This window comes from Camelus bactrianus, chromosome 28, assembly GCF_048773025.1.
Source record: "Camelus bactrianus isolate YW-2024 breed Bactrian camel chromosome 28, ASM4877302v1, whole genome shotgun sequence".
In the NCBI taxonomy this organism is placed as follows: Eukaryota; Metazoa; Chordata; class Mammalia; order Artiodactyla; family Camelidae; genus Camelus; species Camelus bactrianus.
Window position 1 is genome coordinate 15,494,334 of NC_133566.1, and position 19,946 is coordinate 15,514,279.

Genomic DNA, 19,946 nt, shown 5'->3' on the forward strand with positions numbered 1-19,946 from the left:
CTGCTGGGGCGGGGCGGAAAAGGTTGCGCATGCGCAAGTCTGCGCTGCTTCCGCTGCGAGGTAGAATAGGCGTGGAGACGGTCCGGCTCTCAATTGTAGGCTTTTGGGGACGTTGCCATTTACTAACGGTGGGATAGGGTGCAACTCGTTTTGCGTCCGTGGGATGGGGCAACCACACTTGAGTTCCTGTGCTTCTTGCCTGATAGTTGTGCTCACTAAACGTGGAGGCTGGAAGATATTAAGCCCGCGCCTGTCAAGATACTTGCTGGACCCCAAACGGTCCAAATTTAGGAGTGGGCTGATTGTGATAATGGTTCTGCTGGCAGTGTGGGAGACACTGCGAACGTGTGAGAACTTGTCCAGCCTGTGAGAACTTGGGCTGGACCTATCCTCAGTCTAGCATCAGTTCCTGTTACAGTGGTTTTGAGGTGATTAGGTCCCGGCCTGAGGTGAGGCTGGGGACCGGGAGGAAGGGAGGGCCAGATTTAGGGCCCCTCCCAGGACCAAGGCCCTTGGTGAAGGGGTGGCTGCACCAGGAGGCTGTTAACTAAAGAAAAGGTTAAGGGTGGGGAAGCAGGAAGGGAGGTGATAATGAGAAACAAGAGTCCCAGAACGTACTAGGACCAAAGGTCTCCGTTTAAAACTGAAAACATATTCCATAGCTCCCCCACTGCCCACAAGCTAAGGTAAGCAAGCTTCTTCGGGTGAGCTTTGTAAACATTGCCTTCCATGGGCTCCTAGGACTTAGTTCACATCAATACAGCTGTCACAGTGTGGCTGCTTGCAGCTGTTTCCCTGTCTGATAGAAACTTCCTTCAGAGCCGGAATTATACTTTATTCACCTTTGGACTTTCAGTGCCTTGCAGACGCCTGGCATATAGTAGAATCAAGTAAATTTTGGTAAATTTATTTCTTGGATAGAATATACAGAATCAGGTTTGTAGGGTTTCTTCTGGCCCAATGAGGTCAATTTGAGGTAATTTGGGGAGGATTGAAGCCCCAGGTGTTCCCACCTGTCCTGTGCAGGTTATGTTTTCAAAATGACCTGGTGGAGCATTCCTTCACATGCGCGCATCTGGCCTTCATGAGTCTCCCCCTTCACCAAGGAAAAAATGGTCTCTAAAGCCAGAAGTGTCTGGATCCTCTTTAAAGGTGGGTTTTGCTTTGAATGGTTTCCACTGTTACTCCCTTCTCCCTTACCACCACTGCAACTACTCCAAATTAAACCGGGGAAACAGTTTCCCTAAATTCTAGGAATGTTCCCCAAGAATCTGTAGTTGATTTGTACCTGTGGTTAGATGTTTAATACTGGGGCGGGGGGTGGGAAGCTCGGATCTGGAAAACAGGTGTTCTCGGAGGGAATCCCACCCACCAGCTAACTCAACCAGTCACTTTTTCTTTTGGCCATCATTTCCTCATCAGTAAAACTTGATTAGACTAGATTAGTATTTCCCAGAGTATATTCCATGGACTCCTAGTCTCAGGAGATGCTCTCAGTAAAAAGAACTTGGTCAAGATAGGGAAGTTCTGCATTTGATAACCACCCTCTTGGAGGTGCACGTACTAGCATATTAAAGGCTCTGATTAAGCACATACCAGAGAATCCTTGTTTAATTTTCCTATAGTTTAAGCCAGAGTTTCCCTATCTTAATTGACTACTCTTTACCAAGAAATACCTACTAACCCAACTCTCAGCAGACGAGTGAAAAATTCACTTCTGTTGTGTTATGGTTCTCTCCTGCCTGATTTATTCCAGGCTATAAAATGGAAATAGAATTCAGGCTTGTTTCTCTCTCTCACAGTAGGCTTGTCTGATCATAGGATGGTTTTTGCAGGTTCATGTTCAGTTTACGAAAGCCCTGGGATTATTCAGTCTATGCGGATGAGCTCCAATGTCAGGACCAGGCTCCAGGGCGTCTCCATCCATCCCCTGCTGCCTCTCGTTTCCACCGGCCTCCACTTACACCCCTGCCCCTGAATGTCTCCTTGAGGAACAGTTTGGCCTCGAGAACAGCCTCCCCATCCTTCCTGCTCCATTGTCTTTGCCAAAACAATAAACTTTTATTGAGTATTATTTTTCACTTATATAAGATAATTCTTAGTGGTCAAAATAAACGCATATTGTAATAAGTCAAACAACATATATGTTTAAGGAAAAAATTAATTGTTAACAGTTTTGTGTTTACTCTTTTTTTTTCTTTATGCCAGGGTGTCTCAACTTTAGTGCTACAGACATTTTGGACTGGAAAGTTCTTTGCAGGGTTATTGGAGAAGTGCTTTCCTGTACGCGCTGCAGGATGTTCAACATCTATGCCATTAGCGCCCCCTAGTGGTGACAACCGAAAATGTCTTCAGCCATTACCATGTGTTCCCCTGGAGGGCAAATCACTCCTGATTGAGAATCACTACTCCATGCTCCTATAGCCTTATTCAAACAAGTGCATATGTTGGGATGTTTCTTAAAAATATAGAGAAATGTAGGAGGGGGGTATAGCTCAAGTGGTAGAGCGCATGCTTAGCATGCACGAGGTCCTGGGTTCAATCCCCAGTACTTCCTCTATAAATAAATAAATAAATAAATAGCCACCTCCCTTAAAAAATAGGGAAATGTAAATTAATAGAAAAACAGGGGGAAGGATATAGCTCAGTGGTAGAACGCTTGCTTAGCATGCAGGAGGTCATGGGTTCAATCCCCAGTACCTCCATTAAATAAATAATAAATAAAACTAATTACTCCCCCCACCCAAAAAACAAAAAAAGTTAAAAAAAACTTTTTTAATAGAAAAATATATCACTACTGTACAAATTATTAGCAAGTTGCTTTTTTCACTTAAAAAATATTTTGTGGATGTCACAGATCAATACATAGAGATCCAACTCATTTTATGTAATTGCTGCATAATATCTCCCACTATGAATGTACTATCTATGAATTCACCCAGCCATTTTCCCCTTGATGAATATTCAGATGGTTCTCATTTTTTGCCTCTCAAACAATGCTGTGATGCACATCCTTAGTCACATATAGCTTTATATTCTGGAACCTTCATTTCTGAGCAATAGGGTGAGAGGCTGTGTACATAAAACATGACAATAAATTCTACCAGATTGTTTTCCCCAAAGTAAAGTTTGGAGCAGTTCATGCTGTGGGTGCCAGGTTGCACCTCCACATGTGAGGGTCACTGGCCTTAACCAAGTCTGCCCACTGATGGATGAGAAATGAGGTTCTGTTAGAGTTTGTATTTCAGTTCCCTGACCTCTAAGGGAGCTGCGCTTCTTTTCGTAAGTTTATTGATTATTTGCATTTCCTCTTCTGTGAACTGCTGGGCTCAGTTTCATTTTTTGTTTGTTTGCTTTTTGGGTGGGAGGAGGTAATTAGGTTGTATTTATTTATTTGTTGGAGGTACTGAGGATTGAACCCAGGACCTCGTGCTTGCTAGGCATGCAGTCTACCACTGAGCTATAGCCTCCCCTCATTTTTTTTTAATGGGCATAGCACCTACTTCTGGAACTGTTTTGAGGACTAAATGAGTTAACACAAAGTGCTCAGAATCATGCCTAACACATTCTAAGTGCCCTGTTAATACTGACTTAAAAACTGTCTATTTAGAACTATCATATGATGCAGCAAGTCTGGGTGTAAATCCAAAAGAAACAAAAACAGTAATTTGAAAAGATACATGCACCCTAATGTTCATGGCAGCATTATTTAAATAGCCAAGATATGGAAGCAAATTAAGCGTCCATCAAGAGATGACTGGATAAAGATGTGGTACATAGATGAACAATGGAAAAATCCATAAAAAAGAATGAAATTTTGCCACTTGCAGCAACATAAATAGACTTGGAGGATATTATGCTTAGTGAAATAATTCAGACACAGAAAGACAAATACTATATGATACCACTTGTATGTGGAATCTAGAAAATACAACAAACTAGTGAATATAACAGAAAAGAAACAGACTCACAGATACAGAGGACAAACTTGCGCTTACCAGTGGGGGGCGGGCGGGGGCGGGGAACATGGGGTAGGGGATTAAAATGAGCTACAAGGATATTATACAATGTGGGAAATAGAGCCAATACTTTATAATAACTATAAATTGGGTGCAACCTTTGAAAATTGTGAATTACTGTATTGTACACCTGTGACTTATTGTATATCAACTATACTTCAATTAATTTTTAAAAATCATCAATCAATTTTTTTAAAAAACTGTCTATTCAGTATATTCATAATTGCTGGTATTTACCTAAATGAACTCTGAAAGGATATGCAGAAAACCAATACAAGTAATTATCTCTGCGTCCGTGTTGGCGTGAAGGAGTGGTGTGGTGGCAATGCAGTCACTGGGGCGCACTCTGTGGCATCTGGAGGTACTTGGCCCGCTGGGCGAGCCAGGGACCCAAGCTGTTGCCCCCCGGGGTAGTGTTAGGGCAGCAAAGGTGGGGCAGGCTGTTCAGCTCCTCCCGGCCCCAGTGACCACTCCACTGCAGACCTCTTCTGCCATTTGGGGGTCTTGTTTTACTGTGTGAATGTATTATGTATTCAGAAATGAAATAAATATTTTTTAATCAGCTAGTCAAATTTATTTTGGGGTTTTGTGTATCTGATTTGCAGAGACTCAATGTGAGGGACGTTATATCAAGTCCTTTCCATGGGCCAAGGCTGGTCACTATTTAAGAGTGAGTACAATATGGTTTGCGCCTTGAATCTATCACAAGGACAAGAAGGGGGGAGGTTCCTCACTTGAGCCAAGTTCACATGAGCTTGAAGGAATGGAGTCAAAAAAGGGACTTAATCTGCATTTCTGTCGCCAGAAGGAGCAGCTCTGACTGGACCACAGAGGCTCTGACCTCTTACAAAAGCTGATGTAGGGCCAGTTTTTAATTATAACAGGGGTAGGGGAGACAGTGGCTGTGGCAGGAGGGCTCGCCCCATCCTGCATCAGCCAGAGACAACCCAGACCCCAAGGGCCCCCTAGGCAGGCCTGAGGACCATGTGACAGAGTGGCTGAACCTCTGGCAGCCTGCAGGGCCAGGACCCTTCTGGCAGAAAAGCCAGGTCAGAACCAACCAAATGTTTTTGTGCAGATGCTACAAATCCAAAATGGGTCACATGGAACTGCTGTCAGCATGGGGCCTGGCTGGGACTAGGGCTCAGAGGGGTCTGTGGAGGCCTCCTATTTAAAGTGTGTGTGTGTGTCTGTGTGTGTAAAAAACAAAAGCAGTCTGGTGAACCAGGAGGGCACCTCACACAGAAAAATTGAATTACTACCCTTCCCCAACCAGGACCCTTCTCTCATCCACTGATCCCCATGCCCAGCCCCACGGAGCCCCATTCATTTTTCCAGAGAGGAACCTGAGCCCACCTGGGAAGTCCTAGTATCCCAGTCCTCCTCTACAGCCACCTGTCCCTTCCCCTTCCCTCCCCCTCCACCCCCCTCCTACTGGGCCAGCCCACTGGCTGAATCTGTTCTCCTCGTCATTCCAGGCCCACCGAACCACATGGAAGAGGTTAAAAGAGGACTTTGCAGAGGGGTGCACAGGGTTGAGGGAGCCCCCAGGGATGGTGAGGACCAGGGGCAGCCACGGCAGGATGCTTTGACCACCTGGGCCAGGCGGTGTTGGCACCTGGTGAGAGCTGTGGCAGCAAGAGGAGCAGTACCACTGCCAGAGCCTGGCAGAGAGGGCAGGGTGGAGATGCCTACTTGCCCAGCATCTCTCTCCTCCCACCTTCCTTGCTGCCTAACTGGCCACTAGAAGACAAAGGTGTTCCTTTATGCTGGCCATGGAGGTCAGCCCCACAAGCGGAGAGAGTCGGGAGAAGGGCAGAGGGTGGACCCAGAGGGTCAAACAGGAAGCAACCAGTGTGGTTCTTGGCTAAGGCAATCCTTGCTCAGATGGTTTGGCCACACTGTCACTGACATCTCAGTTCCTTGCTCGCTTGCCTGTTAATCCCAACACTAATTCTGCCCACCCATTTGTTTTCTGTGTTCCCAATTCCAAGGTGGCCAGCACAGCTGGAGACCAGCACACACCATGACAGGCTTGTGATGGTCGCCCCTGGCTGAGCCACTGATGTTAGGAGCTTGGCAGTTCTTTCACTCACTGTCCTTAAGCCCCAGCCCTGCCCATCTTGTATTTCACTCAGCTTCCCTTCCCCGCTCTTCCTCTTTCTCTCTCCTCTTCCCCTTCCTTCATCCCTTCCCTCTGGTCTCCCCTCCCCAAGGCTGCTCCTTCACCTGCTGGCCTCCTCCTCCGCTCCCTGCATCAGGCACCTTCCCTTGGCCTCCAGGGATGCTGAGACACAAAGAGTCTTCCTTCAGAACAACGCCTCTCTGTCATCAATCCCTCTTCTTGGCCAGACTTCTATTAGAAGAGCTGCTCCCCTCCTGTGCCACATCTTCAGCAACCACTTACACACGGTCTCACCCAACCTGCCTTCTGACCACACTATGCCCTGAAGTTCTGTCACTAAGGTCACATTTGCCAGGCCCCAGACTCTTTCTACAAAGTTATCTTCTTAGATCCCTTCCCATTGCTAACTGCCTCCTCCTGGCCTTCCCCAAACTGTTTCCTTGACCTTGCCTGTCAGCCTCCCTTCTTGGCTCTAATGTGTGTAAATGGCCCAGCTCAGTGCCGGGCACAGGACTGGGGTTCAACCAGTACCTGTCGAGTGTGAATTTGAGGGCCGACATCCTCCAAAGCGTGTGTGCACACACGCTCCGACACTCACACAAACTCAGATACGCATGCCCAGGACAGGTCTGTTCTCAGAGCAAGAAGCGGCGAATCATAATTGGGGATGGTGGTTACGAGCGGCGTGCTCTCTCCACACAGCGCCTATAGCGTCTCAGTGTGAAAAAGAACCCAAGGCGTCAGAAGGCCTGGTCTGTTCTGGAATAAAATCTTGACGCCAGCCCCTCCTGCCCGTGTGCCCTTGGCAAGTGGCCCTTTCCCCTGGGCCGCGGAGTCTTCATCTGTTAAGTGGGAGCCACTGTGCCCAGGAGAGGATTCAGTGATTTACTCCGGGGGAGGAGGGGCGGGGGGGCGCACAGGCTGCCGGGAGGGCCACGGCGGGGGTGGCCTGCGCAGAGGGGTGTGCGTGGGTGCACGCGTGGCCGGGCTGCGCATGCGGCCTGGAAGGACCGGGAGCCGCTGTCGCGAGCCCAGTGCTGGACCGCTGTTGCCCGCAGAGGTGGATGCTGGGGCGCGGGGAGGCCCTGGAGGTAGGGACCCGCGCGTGTCCCCGGCCTGCCCACCAGTCACCCGTCCTCCATATGTAGGGTCCTGGAGGCCTGCACCCGCTTTCTTTCCCCACTAGCTGACCTGGTCCCCTGCCACGCCCCCAGCCCTGCTGAGCCCTGCCCTCCTGCCCTTCGTGGTGAGGGCTCCCTGTGCAGGCCTGGTCCCGCCACTCAGGCGGTAGGCTGGCCAGCTCCATTTCGCAGATGAGAAAATTGAGGCAGGGGACCCTCAGGGGGCCCATGGTGGCCACACAGTAATGGCCCCACTGGGACTCTGGTTGGTCGCAGTCCCAGTGTCAGCTCTCGCACCACTGCCTCCTGCCTGGCACTTACTTTCCTGGATTCCTTTGCCCCGCGTATGTGTTTGCACTCCGATCCTGCACGAGACTGCCCTAGACCCAGACCCGAGGTCAGCCCCTCCTTTCCCAGGGGGACACAGTCACCAAGGCACAGTTTGCTTTGTTGGGGTGGAAATTTCTTAGAACTAATTTGGAATCGGTTTATGTTTTGGTTGATTTGGTGGTTTGTTACTATTGTTTGTTTGTTTTTCCTGTTCCCCGGGGCACAAAGGGGTCGCTGCTGTTTTTCTTGCTGGAAAGGCGGTCTGTTCCCAGCCCCTGCCCAGTTTGATGGATGTGTGGTTTATGATACTGGAGACTGTTGGTCTTTTCTTTGTGGATGAAACTTATCTCTTTCCATCTTTCAAATTGTGAGCTGAGTCCTTGCTGACCAGAGCCTCTGCCCTCACTAACATTCCTGAACTATTAAATATTCGTTTAAAAGGACAGACATAGAGCATGGTGTTAGGAACAAGGCATCTTGAAGAAGCAGTCTTCATAAAAGCATGAGGGTGGTGGTATCCTGAGTTAATCACGAATCTTTTTACGTTGAGGCCCAAAGCACTTTGGATTCCATAGTTTATTTGGCCTGGTGGTCACACTTTAAGACAGATTATTTTATCTTTCCTGTAACCTGGAAGGTGAAAGAACAGAAAAGTGAGGCATTGTGTTGAAATCACACTGTGAGATGGTGTTGGTGAGTGGGAGAGCCTGGGGAGGGAGGCTGAATGTTAGGACTTTGGCTTGGAAGGGGATAGCTCAAGTGGTAGAGAGCATGCTTAGCATGCACGAGGTCCTGGGTTCAATCCCCAGTACCTCCTCCGAAAATAAAATAAATAAATAAACCTAATTACCTCCCTCCCCCTAAAAAAAAAACAAAAACAAAACAAACAAACAAACAAAAAAGGTCTTGGGCATGAGTTTGCTGCATTTGGGGAGGCACTAGTCCTGCAATGAGGTGTGTTATAGTCACAGTCCCGGGCCTGGATTGAAGAGGAGGGAGCTTTGCGGGACCAGAGAGCCGTCCACGCACTGAGGTGGTTTCAGCCCTTAGCCTGGAAAGAATATGAGTGAGATTGAGTAGGATCCTGGCTGGTTGGATGTTGGGGGCTTGGGAGGGAGGAAGACAACAGAAGAAGTCAAGTTTAGATGTTGAGTGTGTCTCCCCATTTGGCTGGAGGGGGGCAATGACATTGTCACCTTTGTCCCCTCCTGTGTTCCTGTCTCAACACCTAGTGCACAGTGCTTGAAGCATGTCAGACTAACCAGAATTATTGTTTTTTAATTGATTCTAGAATGCATCTTTGTTCCCATTTTAACAGCTCGATGTTGAGCCAGGTCCACAGTGGATGGTGTCTTCCTTTGTGCCATCGTCCCCCTGGCGGCTTTTTGTCTTTCGTAGTGGCACAGAAAATTGCGGTGCTCTGAGAATCAGTGGCATCTTAGCTCTGATGAAGTACCGTAGTCAACTGTGACCTTGGTCCAGTGGCCGCAGGTTTCAGAGTTAGAGACTCAGGCAGAAATGATGACCTGTTACACATTTCTACTGTGGCTCATTTTTCTCTTCTTTGAAAATGCTAATGTTTTCAAGGAACTTTAGGGGGGGGTTGGTAAGCCAGGAACAACAGTATGAAAAATGTATCACTTTGTGAATTGGAGAGGGAAGAAAGAGCTGGGGGATGTCTCCTTTCCAGGTAAAATTGGACTGTTGCATGACCACTGGTAAATCGATGCCTTTGAGTGACACATGCTTTGCGGCAGCCAGGCTTAGCTGCCCGGTGACCCTGGGTCTGTCCCTTGGTAGACACCTCCCACTGCCACAAGCTCCTCAAGGGCAGAGGCCATGTATTCTCTGTCTTTGGTGTCCTAGTGCTCAGCACAAGGCCTGACGCATCAGAGATGCTGAGTTAGGTTTTGCTGAGCGGAACTGTTGCTGGACCAGTTGGGGCAAGTTGTCTTCATGGTGCCTAGGTCAGTCTGTGTCTCGTAGGTATCATGTTCTGGGTCAAGGTTCCATTCATGGCCTGCAATCCTTGGTGCAGCTGCTTTGTGAGTTACTGGTTTTGCGAGCTAACCTGGAGAACTTACTTCTCTCCAGCCCCCATCTTTCTTATTTCTAACCCTTGGCTTTCCCAATGAGCTTTTGGGACTTAGTCCACTTATAAATTTGAACCTGTTTCTGTGTCAGCTCATTTAGTGACTTTGCTCCCAGGGAACCTCGCTAGTGAAGCCACAGAATAGCAGGATCCCAGCTGGCTCAGCAGGTTGTCTGCTGGGTTTGGTATTTAAACAGGTGAGCGGGTCCCAGGCTGGGGAGAGCTACAGAGCTAAGTGAGACTTTCCTGGAAACACAGGTCAAAGTTTACCTTCTACTTTGTCTCCAGAGGAGACATGGGCTGGAGCCCGGGGGCCCTCAGATCTGCCAGCCTTGACCCCTGCTCCCCATCCCTGCCTTGGCTGACCTTATGTGCTCCTTCTAGAATCAGATGCTTTAAGATACAAAATGTCTTTTCTCAACCTGCACCAAAATTGTCAGGGGTGGTTTGCATAGAAGTGGAGACTTTAAGGAAGGTTTTCCTCTCTCTTCTTTGGCTGCCTCTCTGGCCTTCAGAGGAGGGTTACACTTTGCATGGGAATGCAGCCACTGCCAGTGCCACCATCAGTTTGCCAGTTTTATTGTTTTAATCTTTGAAGGTGACTTTGGGGATTTTTAAATTGAAGTATAGTTGATTTTTGGCAACGTTTTATGGCAAATGTCTGATGATCTTCCAGGTTTCAGTTTGATTTGTGAGAAATACTGATTATTATTGTAAGATATTTGCAAAATTTGAAGCTGTTAAAAAAAAAAACTAGTTTTCAACCATTCCCATAAAAGTTATTTCAGGCAAGAATCATCAATGGATGCTAAAGCTAGGAAATGAAAGTATGGTGAGAAACAGAAATGTTTACATAATCTCAAAGCATCTTCCCATAAGACACTGATTAATTACAAAGGGAAAACAGTAATATTATGGTGGGGGGACCTGGCAGATAGCTACCTTTGCCAAGTGATTAGAGCTAGCAGTGCCAGTAATGGGAGGAATTGACATCCGTGCCTTCGGATGTGAGGCTCCGGGAAGGACACAGCGTCACATCTGCATATTCCTGCCCCGAACATACAGCCTGAACCCAATCACGAGGAAACATCACACAAACCCAGGTTTATAGAACCTACAAAGTAACTGGCCAATACTCTTCAACAGTGTCAAGATCACACATTTACTCGCACACACACAGGCATGCACACACATGCTAGAAAGAGGTAATGATAAAGGCAAGTACAGTGAAATGTTAACATCTGAGGCATTTAGATGAATGGCATATGGAATTCTTTGTGTTATTTTTGTAACTTTTGAAGTATGAAATTACTTCAAAATAAAAAAAGACTAGTTTTCACAGTTTTTCTCCAAAAAGAATTACAGATGTGGGAACTATAGATATATTATAGATAAAATATGCTGTGTGTATTTGACAGGGAGAGCTTGCCAAATCTAAACGTTTTTCATAGTATAGTAGCATCAGAATTTTGTGTATCCTGCTGGATACCCAAACAGAAAAGAGTGTTTATGTCCTTCAGAAGACACATGCAAGGATATTCTTAGCGATTTTATTGGTAATACCTTGAAATAAGAAACAACCTAAATGTCTATCAAAAGGACCTTTTATTGTTCCTTTAATGTTGATTAATTTGATTTGTACCTAGCAGAGTGATGTTTGGTATATTTCGTGTCATAATGGACTGACTGTGTCTCCCCCCAAATTATGTTGAAGCTCTCATCCCAGCGTGATGGTATTTGGAGGTGGGGCCTTTGGGAGGTAATTAGAGTTAGGTTAGGTCCTGAGAATGGGGCCCATGCCGGGACTAGTGTTTTCAGAAGAGGAAGGGATGAGGGCGCACACATGCTCGCTTTCTCCCCTTCTCCCTCTCCTTGTCCTGTGAGCGCACAAAAGAGAGGTCATGTGAATACACTGCGAGGTGGCGGTTTCCCATGAGGCACAAGAAAAGGTCTCAGTGTAACCTACCTTGCCGGCACCTTGATCTTGGACTTCCAGGCTCCAGAGCTGAGAAAAATAAATCTGTGGTTTAAGGACCCCCCACCCCTTCATGTACGGTATTTATTAAGGCAGCCCCAGATGACTTAGGCACATAGAGATGTGCAGTAGCACTGGCCACCTCATTTCCTGAGCTTCCTTCTGGGCTGGGCCTGAGACAAGACTTCATCCGCGCACTCAGGTGTTAGGGCAGGGGTGGTGGGGGCGAGGGGGGCTGCCACGACCTCGCCGTGCTCCCACCTTGTGCTCCATCCAGAGCCCTGAACTGCTGAACCAGAGCATCCTGCTTGTCACGATCTTGAGAACAGCCAAAGCTGTCAGCTCTGGGCTGGAACAAAGGCTGTGCTGTGTTTCCTGAACGTGGTGGGCTCTGCATTGTTAGGAAGACAAGAAAGCACTTGTGCTCAGAAAAGAAACCGATTTAAAAAGGAGAGCATAGCCTCCCCTCCCACTCCTCCACCCCCACCCCCACTCCCCACTGCACGCAGCTTTGTCTGCATGGAATTGGTCTCATCGCATCAGCAGTTTCTGATTCGTTTTATATTTTACTACACGGTACTACATGGACAAGCGTTTGCTTGGTTTAGGGCGGTTATCTTGCCTTTGCCAAATGTTCTAGACGCAACTTTGTGCTAAGAACCCCGAATAAGAGTGTTTTTTAAACAGAGTAGCTCTAATCCCCCCATAAACTCTCAGAAGGCGTTATCATTCACATAGAACATTCCTGGAAGATTTTAGTGGTACTTTTGGTCTTTGTTTCTCTTTTCCTCCTTGATCAGCGTCTGCTGTGTGAGCAGCTTTTACCGTGTTCTCCTTTGTCCTCTTGGAAGCTCCAGCTTCACCATCGTCACTGATGACCTTTAGCTTTACTCTCCTTGTACTCACTTTTCTTTTAAAAAAAAAAATTATTGAGGTGTAATTTACATGCCATACAATTCACCGATGTAAAGTGTACAGTTCATAGAGCTGAGCAACCGTCACCAGCCAGTTTTAGAAAACATCATCACCCCCACAAGAAACCCAGCATCCTTTAGCCCTCACCCCGACGTCCCTCCTCTCTCTCAGCCCTGAGCAACTCCCGAGCTGCTGTCTCTCCAGACTCGCCTGTTCTGGACATGTCCTCTAGGTGGAACCACACGATATGTGGTCTTGTGAGTCTGGCTTCTTTCTCTTGGTGTAATGCTTCTGAGGTTCATCCACGACACGGCGTTTATCAGTACTTCACTCTTCCTATGGCTGAATAATGTCCGTTATATAGATATACAACATTTTGTTGATCCACTCAGCAGCTGACGGGCACTTTGGTCGTTTCCACTTTTTAGCTATTGTGAATAACGCTGCTGTGGATGTTCATCTGCAAGATGTTGTGTGGACTTAATGTTTTCATTCCTCTTGTAGCAAAACCTAGGAATGGTTTTGCTGGGTCGTGTGGTACCTCTGTGTTTAATCATTTGAGGAACTTCCAGGCTGTTTTCTAAAGCCCTTTTCCTTGTATTACCAGTAAGCAAAGGAAATATATATTATCACTTTTTAACTTTTGCAGAATTTTGAAATTTTACTCCCGAACAACTTTGCAGTTTGTCCGCTAGAATGCTTCAACAAACAAAACTGGAGGCGTCAGCGCTGTCATACACCTTCTCCTCTCCGTGTATTCCTCAGCCTCTGCGTGCACTGCTGTATCCGGGTCTCAGTCCTCGGTGCTCCTAGGAATGGAGACATTTCACACTACATATATTGTTATTTATGGACCCAACAGCTTTTCAGATAATTGTAGTTATAAGAGCAGCTTCCTTCTGCTGGTCTTCACCTGTGATCTCACTTACATATCAAACCTCTGAGAGTTCAGGTAGAAGGTTGCTCAGTTTGTGTTTGCTTGAGCTAATATCTGGGTTGTCTTCTGTGATCATGCTGATGTCAGGCCGTATTGGCAGCAAAATGATGTCCAAATCAGGAACACTGGAAAGAGCTTGGACTTTCAGTGTCAATGTCTTTTTTTGGTGGGGGGGCAGGCGGTAATTAGATTTATTTATTTTATTTTATTTTATTTTTTGATGGAGGTACTGGGGATTGAACCCAGGACCTGGTGCATGCTAAGCACACGCTCTACCCCTGAGCTATACCCTCCCTCCTAGTGTCACCCTTTGTGATACACACAAAGGAAGGTCAGCATTTTCAGGGGCCTCCACTACCAGCCTCCACCTTCCACAGAGCTCAGGGCGCTTCCTGCCAAATGCACTGTTATGGGCTAAATTGTGACCCTCCAGAATTCAAATGTTGAAGCCCTAGTAACCCCTAGCACCTCACAGTGTGACTGTGTTTGGAGATAGGATCTTTAAAGAGTTGATTAAGGTTAAATGAGGTCATTGAGGGTGGGCCCTAATCCAGTATGACTGGAAGAAGAGGAGCTTAGGACACAGACACACACAGAGGAGAAACCATGTGGATGACACAGGGAGAAGACAGCCATGTGCAAACCAAAGAGCCAGGGTCAGAAGACACCGACCCTGCTGACACCTTGATCTTGGATGTCTAGCCTCCAGAACTGTGAGAAAATAAATGTCTCGTGTTTGACACCCCCCGCCCCCAGTCTGCAGTATTTGTCACAGCGGCCGAGGCTGACTAGTACGTGTGCCTTGATGCTCTACACCCGGACACTCCGCCCGCGCTCCTGCTTGGTGGACCTCAGGCCTGGTGGAAAGCCGCTCCCCTGCCTGCCAGGCCACATCCTCTGCTTGGCTTATCCATTCTGGCTCCTTTTTCCACGGCCCCACCCTGGTCCTTCTTGTTTCCTCAGGGCCAAAGGGACCTCCCACGTTGAAGGCACACCCCGGCCCCAGTATCACCCCACTGTGGGAGAGAAAATGCCACTGGGGATCCCTGTCAAGACCTGAACCCCTCACTGCTCCCGCTTCTCCTTTACAAGGGTCGGGGTTCCATGATTCCTTAGTGCTTGCCAGGGTCCCCGCGGAGGGCGGAACTGGGAAGGCCAAGAGTGGACACTTTAGACACGGAGACGGCTTTGGTTATCCCAGAAGCACTTTCAATTAACGAGAATTTGCATCTTAGGTTTTTCTCCAGGTGATTTCTAATGTGGAAATAATTTTATCTGTTGAAAAGTTGGTCTTTTTGCTAAGTGGAAGCTGGTGATATTTGCTAAGTTAGGTTTATGGAAGTATAATTTATATCCAGTAAAATTCTCCCTTTCCAGATGTGCAGGTCAGTGAGCTTTGACAATTACATACAGTTTTTTGAGTAACCACCACCACCACAGTCAGGGTAGAGAATATTTTTATTACCTTCTAAAGATGCCTCGTATGCATACCTTTGCCCGGCAGTGGCTTCTGAACAGAGGAAGTTACACGATTGAGTTGATGCTCTACGAAGGTTGAATCTTTTTTGTTCCTCGGTTCCTCTATTACCTCCTCCTTTTGCGTTTAATTGATTTTTGTTTTTAGTGTACCATTTTGATTCCCTCCTCATTTCCTTTTCTGTATATTTTAAAGTTATTTTGTTAGTGGTGGCACTGGAGATTATGATTTATATCTTAGATTAACTAGTTTGAATTCATACCAACCTAGCTTCAATAGTATATAAAAAGTCCGCTCGTGTACAGCCCCATCCCTCCCCTTTATATTTTTATTGTCACAGAGTACATCTTTAAATATTGCATGTACATTAATGTAGGTGTATGATTTTTTAAATGTTTTTCTTTTTCCCAGTTTTGTAGAGATATAATTGACACACAGCAGTGTGTAAGTTTAAGGTGTACAGCATAATGATTTGACTTACATCAGGAAATGATTATCACAATCGGTTTGTACAATATTGTTCTATGCATTTGTCTTTTAAATCATGTAGGGTAAAATAAGATTTGCAAATGAAAAATACAGTAATACTTACATTTTTGTTTACCTGTATATATATCACATAGTTCACAGTCTAGTTCAGATTAATACCAACCTAATTTCAGTAGGATGCGAAAACTTTGCACCTGGATAGCTCTGTTTCCTCCCCATCCTTGATTCTGTTATTGTATAAATTATATACTTCCACATCGTGTGCCCGTAAAGACAGATTTGTAATTATTATTTTATGTAGTTGTCTTTTAAATCAGATAGGAGAAAAAGAGTTACAAAGGAAAAATACATTTATATTGTCTGTTGTGTATTCTCCATGTGCTTGCCTTTATCACTGTTCTTTTTTCTTCACATGGATTCAGGTTACTCTCTAATATCCTTTCACTTCAGCCGGAAGGACTTACTTTAGTATTTCTGGTAGGACAGGTTTGTTAGCAATGAATTTTCTCAGTTTTTCTTTATCTGGTAACATCTTAATTTCCCTTTTTTTTGCAGGATAGATATGTTGTGTATGGACCATTCTTGGTCCATAACCTTTTCTTTCAGCACTTTGAATATTTCATCTCACTACCCGCTGGTCTCCATGGTTTCCAGTGAGAAATCAGCTGTTGGTCTTACTGAGAATCCCTTGTAGGTGGTGCATCTCTTCCCTCTTTCTGCTTTTAAAAGTCTCTTGTTGGTTTTTAGTAGTTTGGTTATGATGTATCTAGGCTTGGATCTCTTTGAGTTTATCCTGTTGGACCTTGGTTAGCTTCCTGGAAGTGTAGTTTTCTCTCTCTCTCTCTCTCTCCCCCCCTTCTGGGACTCCTGTATGCACATGTTGATATTTTGATGTGTTCAACTGGTCTCTGAAGCTCTGTTCATTTTCTTCCTTCTCTTTTTATTTTGTTCCTCAAACTCAATAATCTCAACTGACCTATCTAAAAGTTCACTGATTCGACAGAGAAAGACAAACACTGTATATCACTTATATGTGGAATCTAAAAAATACAACAGACTAATGAATATGGCAAAAATAAAGCAGACTCACAGACAGATATAGAGCATTAATGGCTACCAGTGCAGGGGAGGGGCAATATTAGGGGTGGGGGAGCAGGGGATACAAACAGTTGGGTGTAAGACAGGCTCAAGGATGTCTTGTCCAGCATGGGGAATAGAGCCAGTACTTTATAATAACTGTAAATGGAAAGTAACCTTTAAAAATTGTATGAAACAAAAATAGTGATCTGGATTTGGCTCAAAATAAAATAAAATAAAAGTAACAAGACTTGGCTGATTTGAAAAACATAAAATGAAAAAAATAAAAGTTCACTGATTCTCCTGCCCACTCACATCTGGTGTTGAAACCTAGTGAGTTTTTCATTTCAGTTTTTGTACTTTTCAACTCCAGAGTTGCTGTTTGGTTCCTTTTTATAATTTCTAAATCTTTATCAATATTCTCTGCTTGGTAAAATATCATTCTCCTGGTTTCTTTCAGTTCTTTGTCCATCATTTCCTTTAGCTCCTTGGGGTTTGTTTTTGCCACTTGTTGTGAGTTGTAGTTGTCTGTTTAGTGATTTTCTGAACTACTTCTGTAAAGACTGTATTATTTGGTTGTGTGTGGTCACTGAACCCCTGTTCCTTTAGCTTAGTGGTCGGCTGGTGATTTGATAGAGATTTCCTCAATGCCTAGAGCCAAAGCAACAACAACAAAACCCTTCTGGACTTAGCAGATCCGCTCTGTGCTGGAGCCCTCCTTCAGCCTGTAGCCAGTTTTGCAGCTCTGCCGTAGCCTTCACTTCCTGGGCACGTGCAGCCTAATGAGCAGTCAGAGGAGAAAGCTTATGGTCTTCTCAAGTCTCCCCTCAGCACACCTCAGCCCTGGGCATGCAGGTGGCCCTCTAGACCCTGGTTTCTGTGGGAGCTTTTTAGAAACTTTATCTCTCCTTCCTCAGCTTCTTCCTTTTCAGGCTGCACAGCCTTTCTGCTGCTTGCCCCACCTGTTATCTCTTGCTCCAGGTGGCTTTGGCTCATAGATGTGTCTTTAAATGATTTCAACAAATGCTCCCCACGAGGCCCCTCAATCCCTGAAAAAGTTCTGAAGGGAGTAAAACAAAGACAAGACCCTGAGTTGGTCCTTTTGGGAGCTGCAAGACAGGTCAAAACACACAACCACAGTTCTTTGAGAACAGAGTTTGTGTTGTTCCTCCGGCACCAGCAAGCCACACCATGAACATGTCCCCGCGGCTGCCTCTGAGCTGGGAGTGGGGAATAATAGGTAGGTAAATTCAAAAGGCAGAATATAATCTTACTGAAATTTAGCAGCATCTTTCTTCATTAAGCACAACCCTCATTGTTAGTTTTTTAATTTAGATTCCAGAGTTCCAACAGATTTTGCAAGCTTAATCATTGCTTTTGTGGAGGGGCAGATTTCTGAGGTTCTCTACTCCTGGTTATGAACGTTTTTGCAGTTGTTTTTGTATTGATAGATTGCTCTCTTAAAAAAGTAAACCATTTTCCAGTGCTAACAGCAGTGCATTTCTTCACAGCCATGTCAGCAATCATTGTTATAAATAGATCTTTTGAGTGTTTCATTATTATTGAATAATGCTTCATAGTAATATTCATTTAAATTTCTTTTATTACTGTTGAGTGTGAGCCCTTGTTGAGTCAGTGCTTGATTTTTTTATAGACTGTCATTTCCTTTGATCATTAGCTCGTTCAGACATTGGCCTTTCGTCTGTGTTTCAGGTTATCTGAGCCTGGGCCGGCTGTGGTGAGAGGTGTCTGTGTATGTGGCAGGGCCCACCCCAGCTGAGGAGGGGCAGCTCCTAACACGGGCGGAGGCCTGTTGGAGCCTCAGGGTCTCTTTGAATCATTCATTGAGCAGAAGTGTACTGAGCCTGCCGTGTGCCTGGTCAGTGCTGGTACAGGGGAGATGGCAGGGGCCAGACAGCCACGCCCCGCCCCTTGTGAGCAAAGAGCCCTACACAGGTGACACCGAGTGGGCAACACGTGCAGGACGTCATCTGAGACTCGGCCTTTCCGCTGAGCTGCACTGGTTTGAATTTCTTACTGGCTTAAAAAACGTTGCTGTCCGTACGCTTGCCCATCACGTCCTTGAAATGAGAGGTCAGATGGAGGCCCCTGCATATCAGCAACTTGGTCTTTGTGGTGCATGTGCTGAGTGCTTGGGGTGGAGCTGGAGGGGGACTTCCTTCCTGGGCACGCGTGGGCCCGGGCCCTCCTCTCTAGGGCACTTCGCTCTCTCCTGGAGGCCCACTTACCTGACAGGAGTTCCTTCCAGGACCAAACGCCCAGTGGTGTGCCGATGGCCAGGGTCCAGAAGGCTGTGCTAGACCTTCCTTGGAGAGAAGATAGGCTTCTCACCTTAACAGGTAGAGTCCTTCCGAGGTTTGGGGACGGGAGGGAGTGGACAGCCCATGGTGGGGATGGTGGCAGGCAGCTGGGGACACTGCAGCACTCTGTCCCGCCCACAGGGGTCCAGGCCACCGATGGGCCCATCCTCTTGCCCAGCCTGCACCAGGGGCTCCTGTGCCCCACGCGGCGCCTGTGCCCCACGCGGCGCCTGTGCAGCCCCACCCCTGCTCCAGCTCCCAAGTCATCAAAGAAGCCCAAGATGCAGGCAACCGAGGACATGTTCCCCAGCGACTGGAGCCCGCCGCCCGTGGAATTCCTGAACCTGAGGGCCGCGAAGGCCAACCGGGGGGCCCTGGCCCGGAGGCAGGCAGGTGCGCTGGGGCCTCCGGGGCTGAGGACACTGGCCCGCCAGCTGCCCAAGGAGGCAGAGCAGGATCCTCGGGACTCGGACCCAGAGGGGGACCCGTCCTCACTGGGGGAGCTGTTCTGGAACGTGGCATGCACCAGCCCAAAGGCTGCAGCCCCGGGGATGAACACCCGCACCTCGGTAAGCTGGGGCCACCTCCTGGCCTCCTCTCCTTGCCACCTTTCTTCAGCCACCCCTCCTGGTCACCCCCAGACCACCCTTTTGTAGCCACTCCCCTTTGGCCACACACCAACCTGTCCCCAGCCCTTGGGCCCTGGGGGCTGGGAGCGTGGGCCCCTGAAGCTGTCTGCCCCTGTGTCTCTGCTTCTCGCTCCTGCTCACAGATGGCTCGGCTGATGCCACCTTTGATGCTGCTCCTGTCTGGGGCCCTTCAAGTCTTTCTTTCGAGCTGAGGTTGAGGTCATGGGCCTGGAGAAAGGACCTCGGCGCGGGGTCTGGGCCAGGTCTGGCACAGAGCCTCTGCTGACTCTGGTCCAGAGACTTGGGATTCCTCAATGGAGACTTCAGCAACGAACCTCAGGCAGGGAATGCACTGTTGCTGGGCCGGCTCTGGGGACGTCTGAGTGCCTGTAGGTCCAGGAAGTCTGTTCTGAGACTAGGACTTGTTTGCTTGTAATAG

General features: G+C 47.1%; 1 long non-coding RNA gene across 1 annotated transcript; it reads left to right on the forward strand.

The window, feature by feature from the left end:
* Nucleotides 1–3: 3 nt before the first annotated feature.
* Nucleotides 4–2,074, forward strand: LOC105072186 (uncharacterized). The gene is made up of 3 exons (XR_006726399.2): nucleotides 4–95; nucleotides 1,027–1,152; nucleotides 1,836–2,074. It is a non-coding gene; the product is annotated as an uncharacterized LOC105072186 (long non-coding RNA).
* The last annotated feature ends 17,872 nt before the right edge of the window (nucleotides 2,075–19,946 follow it).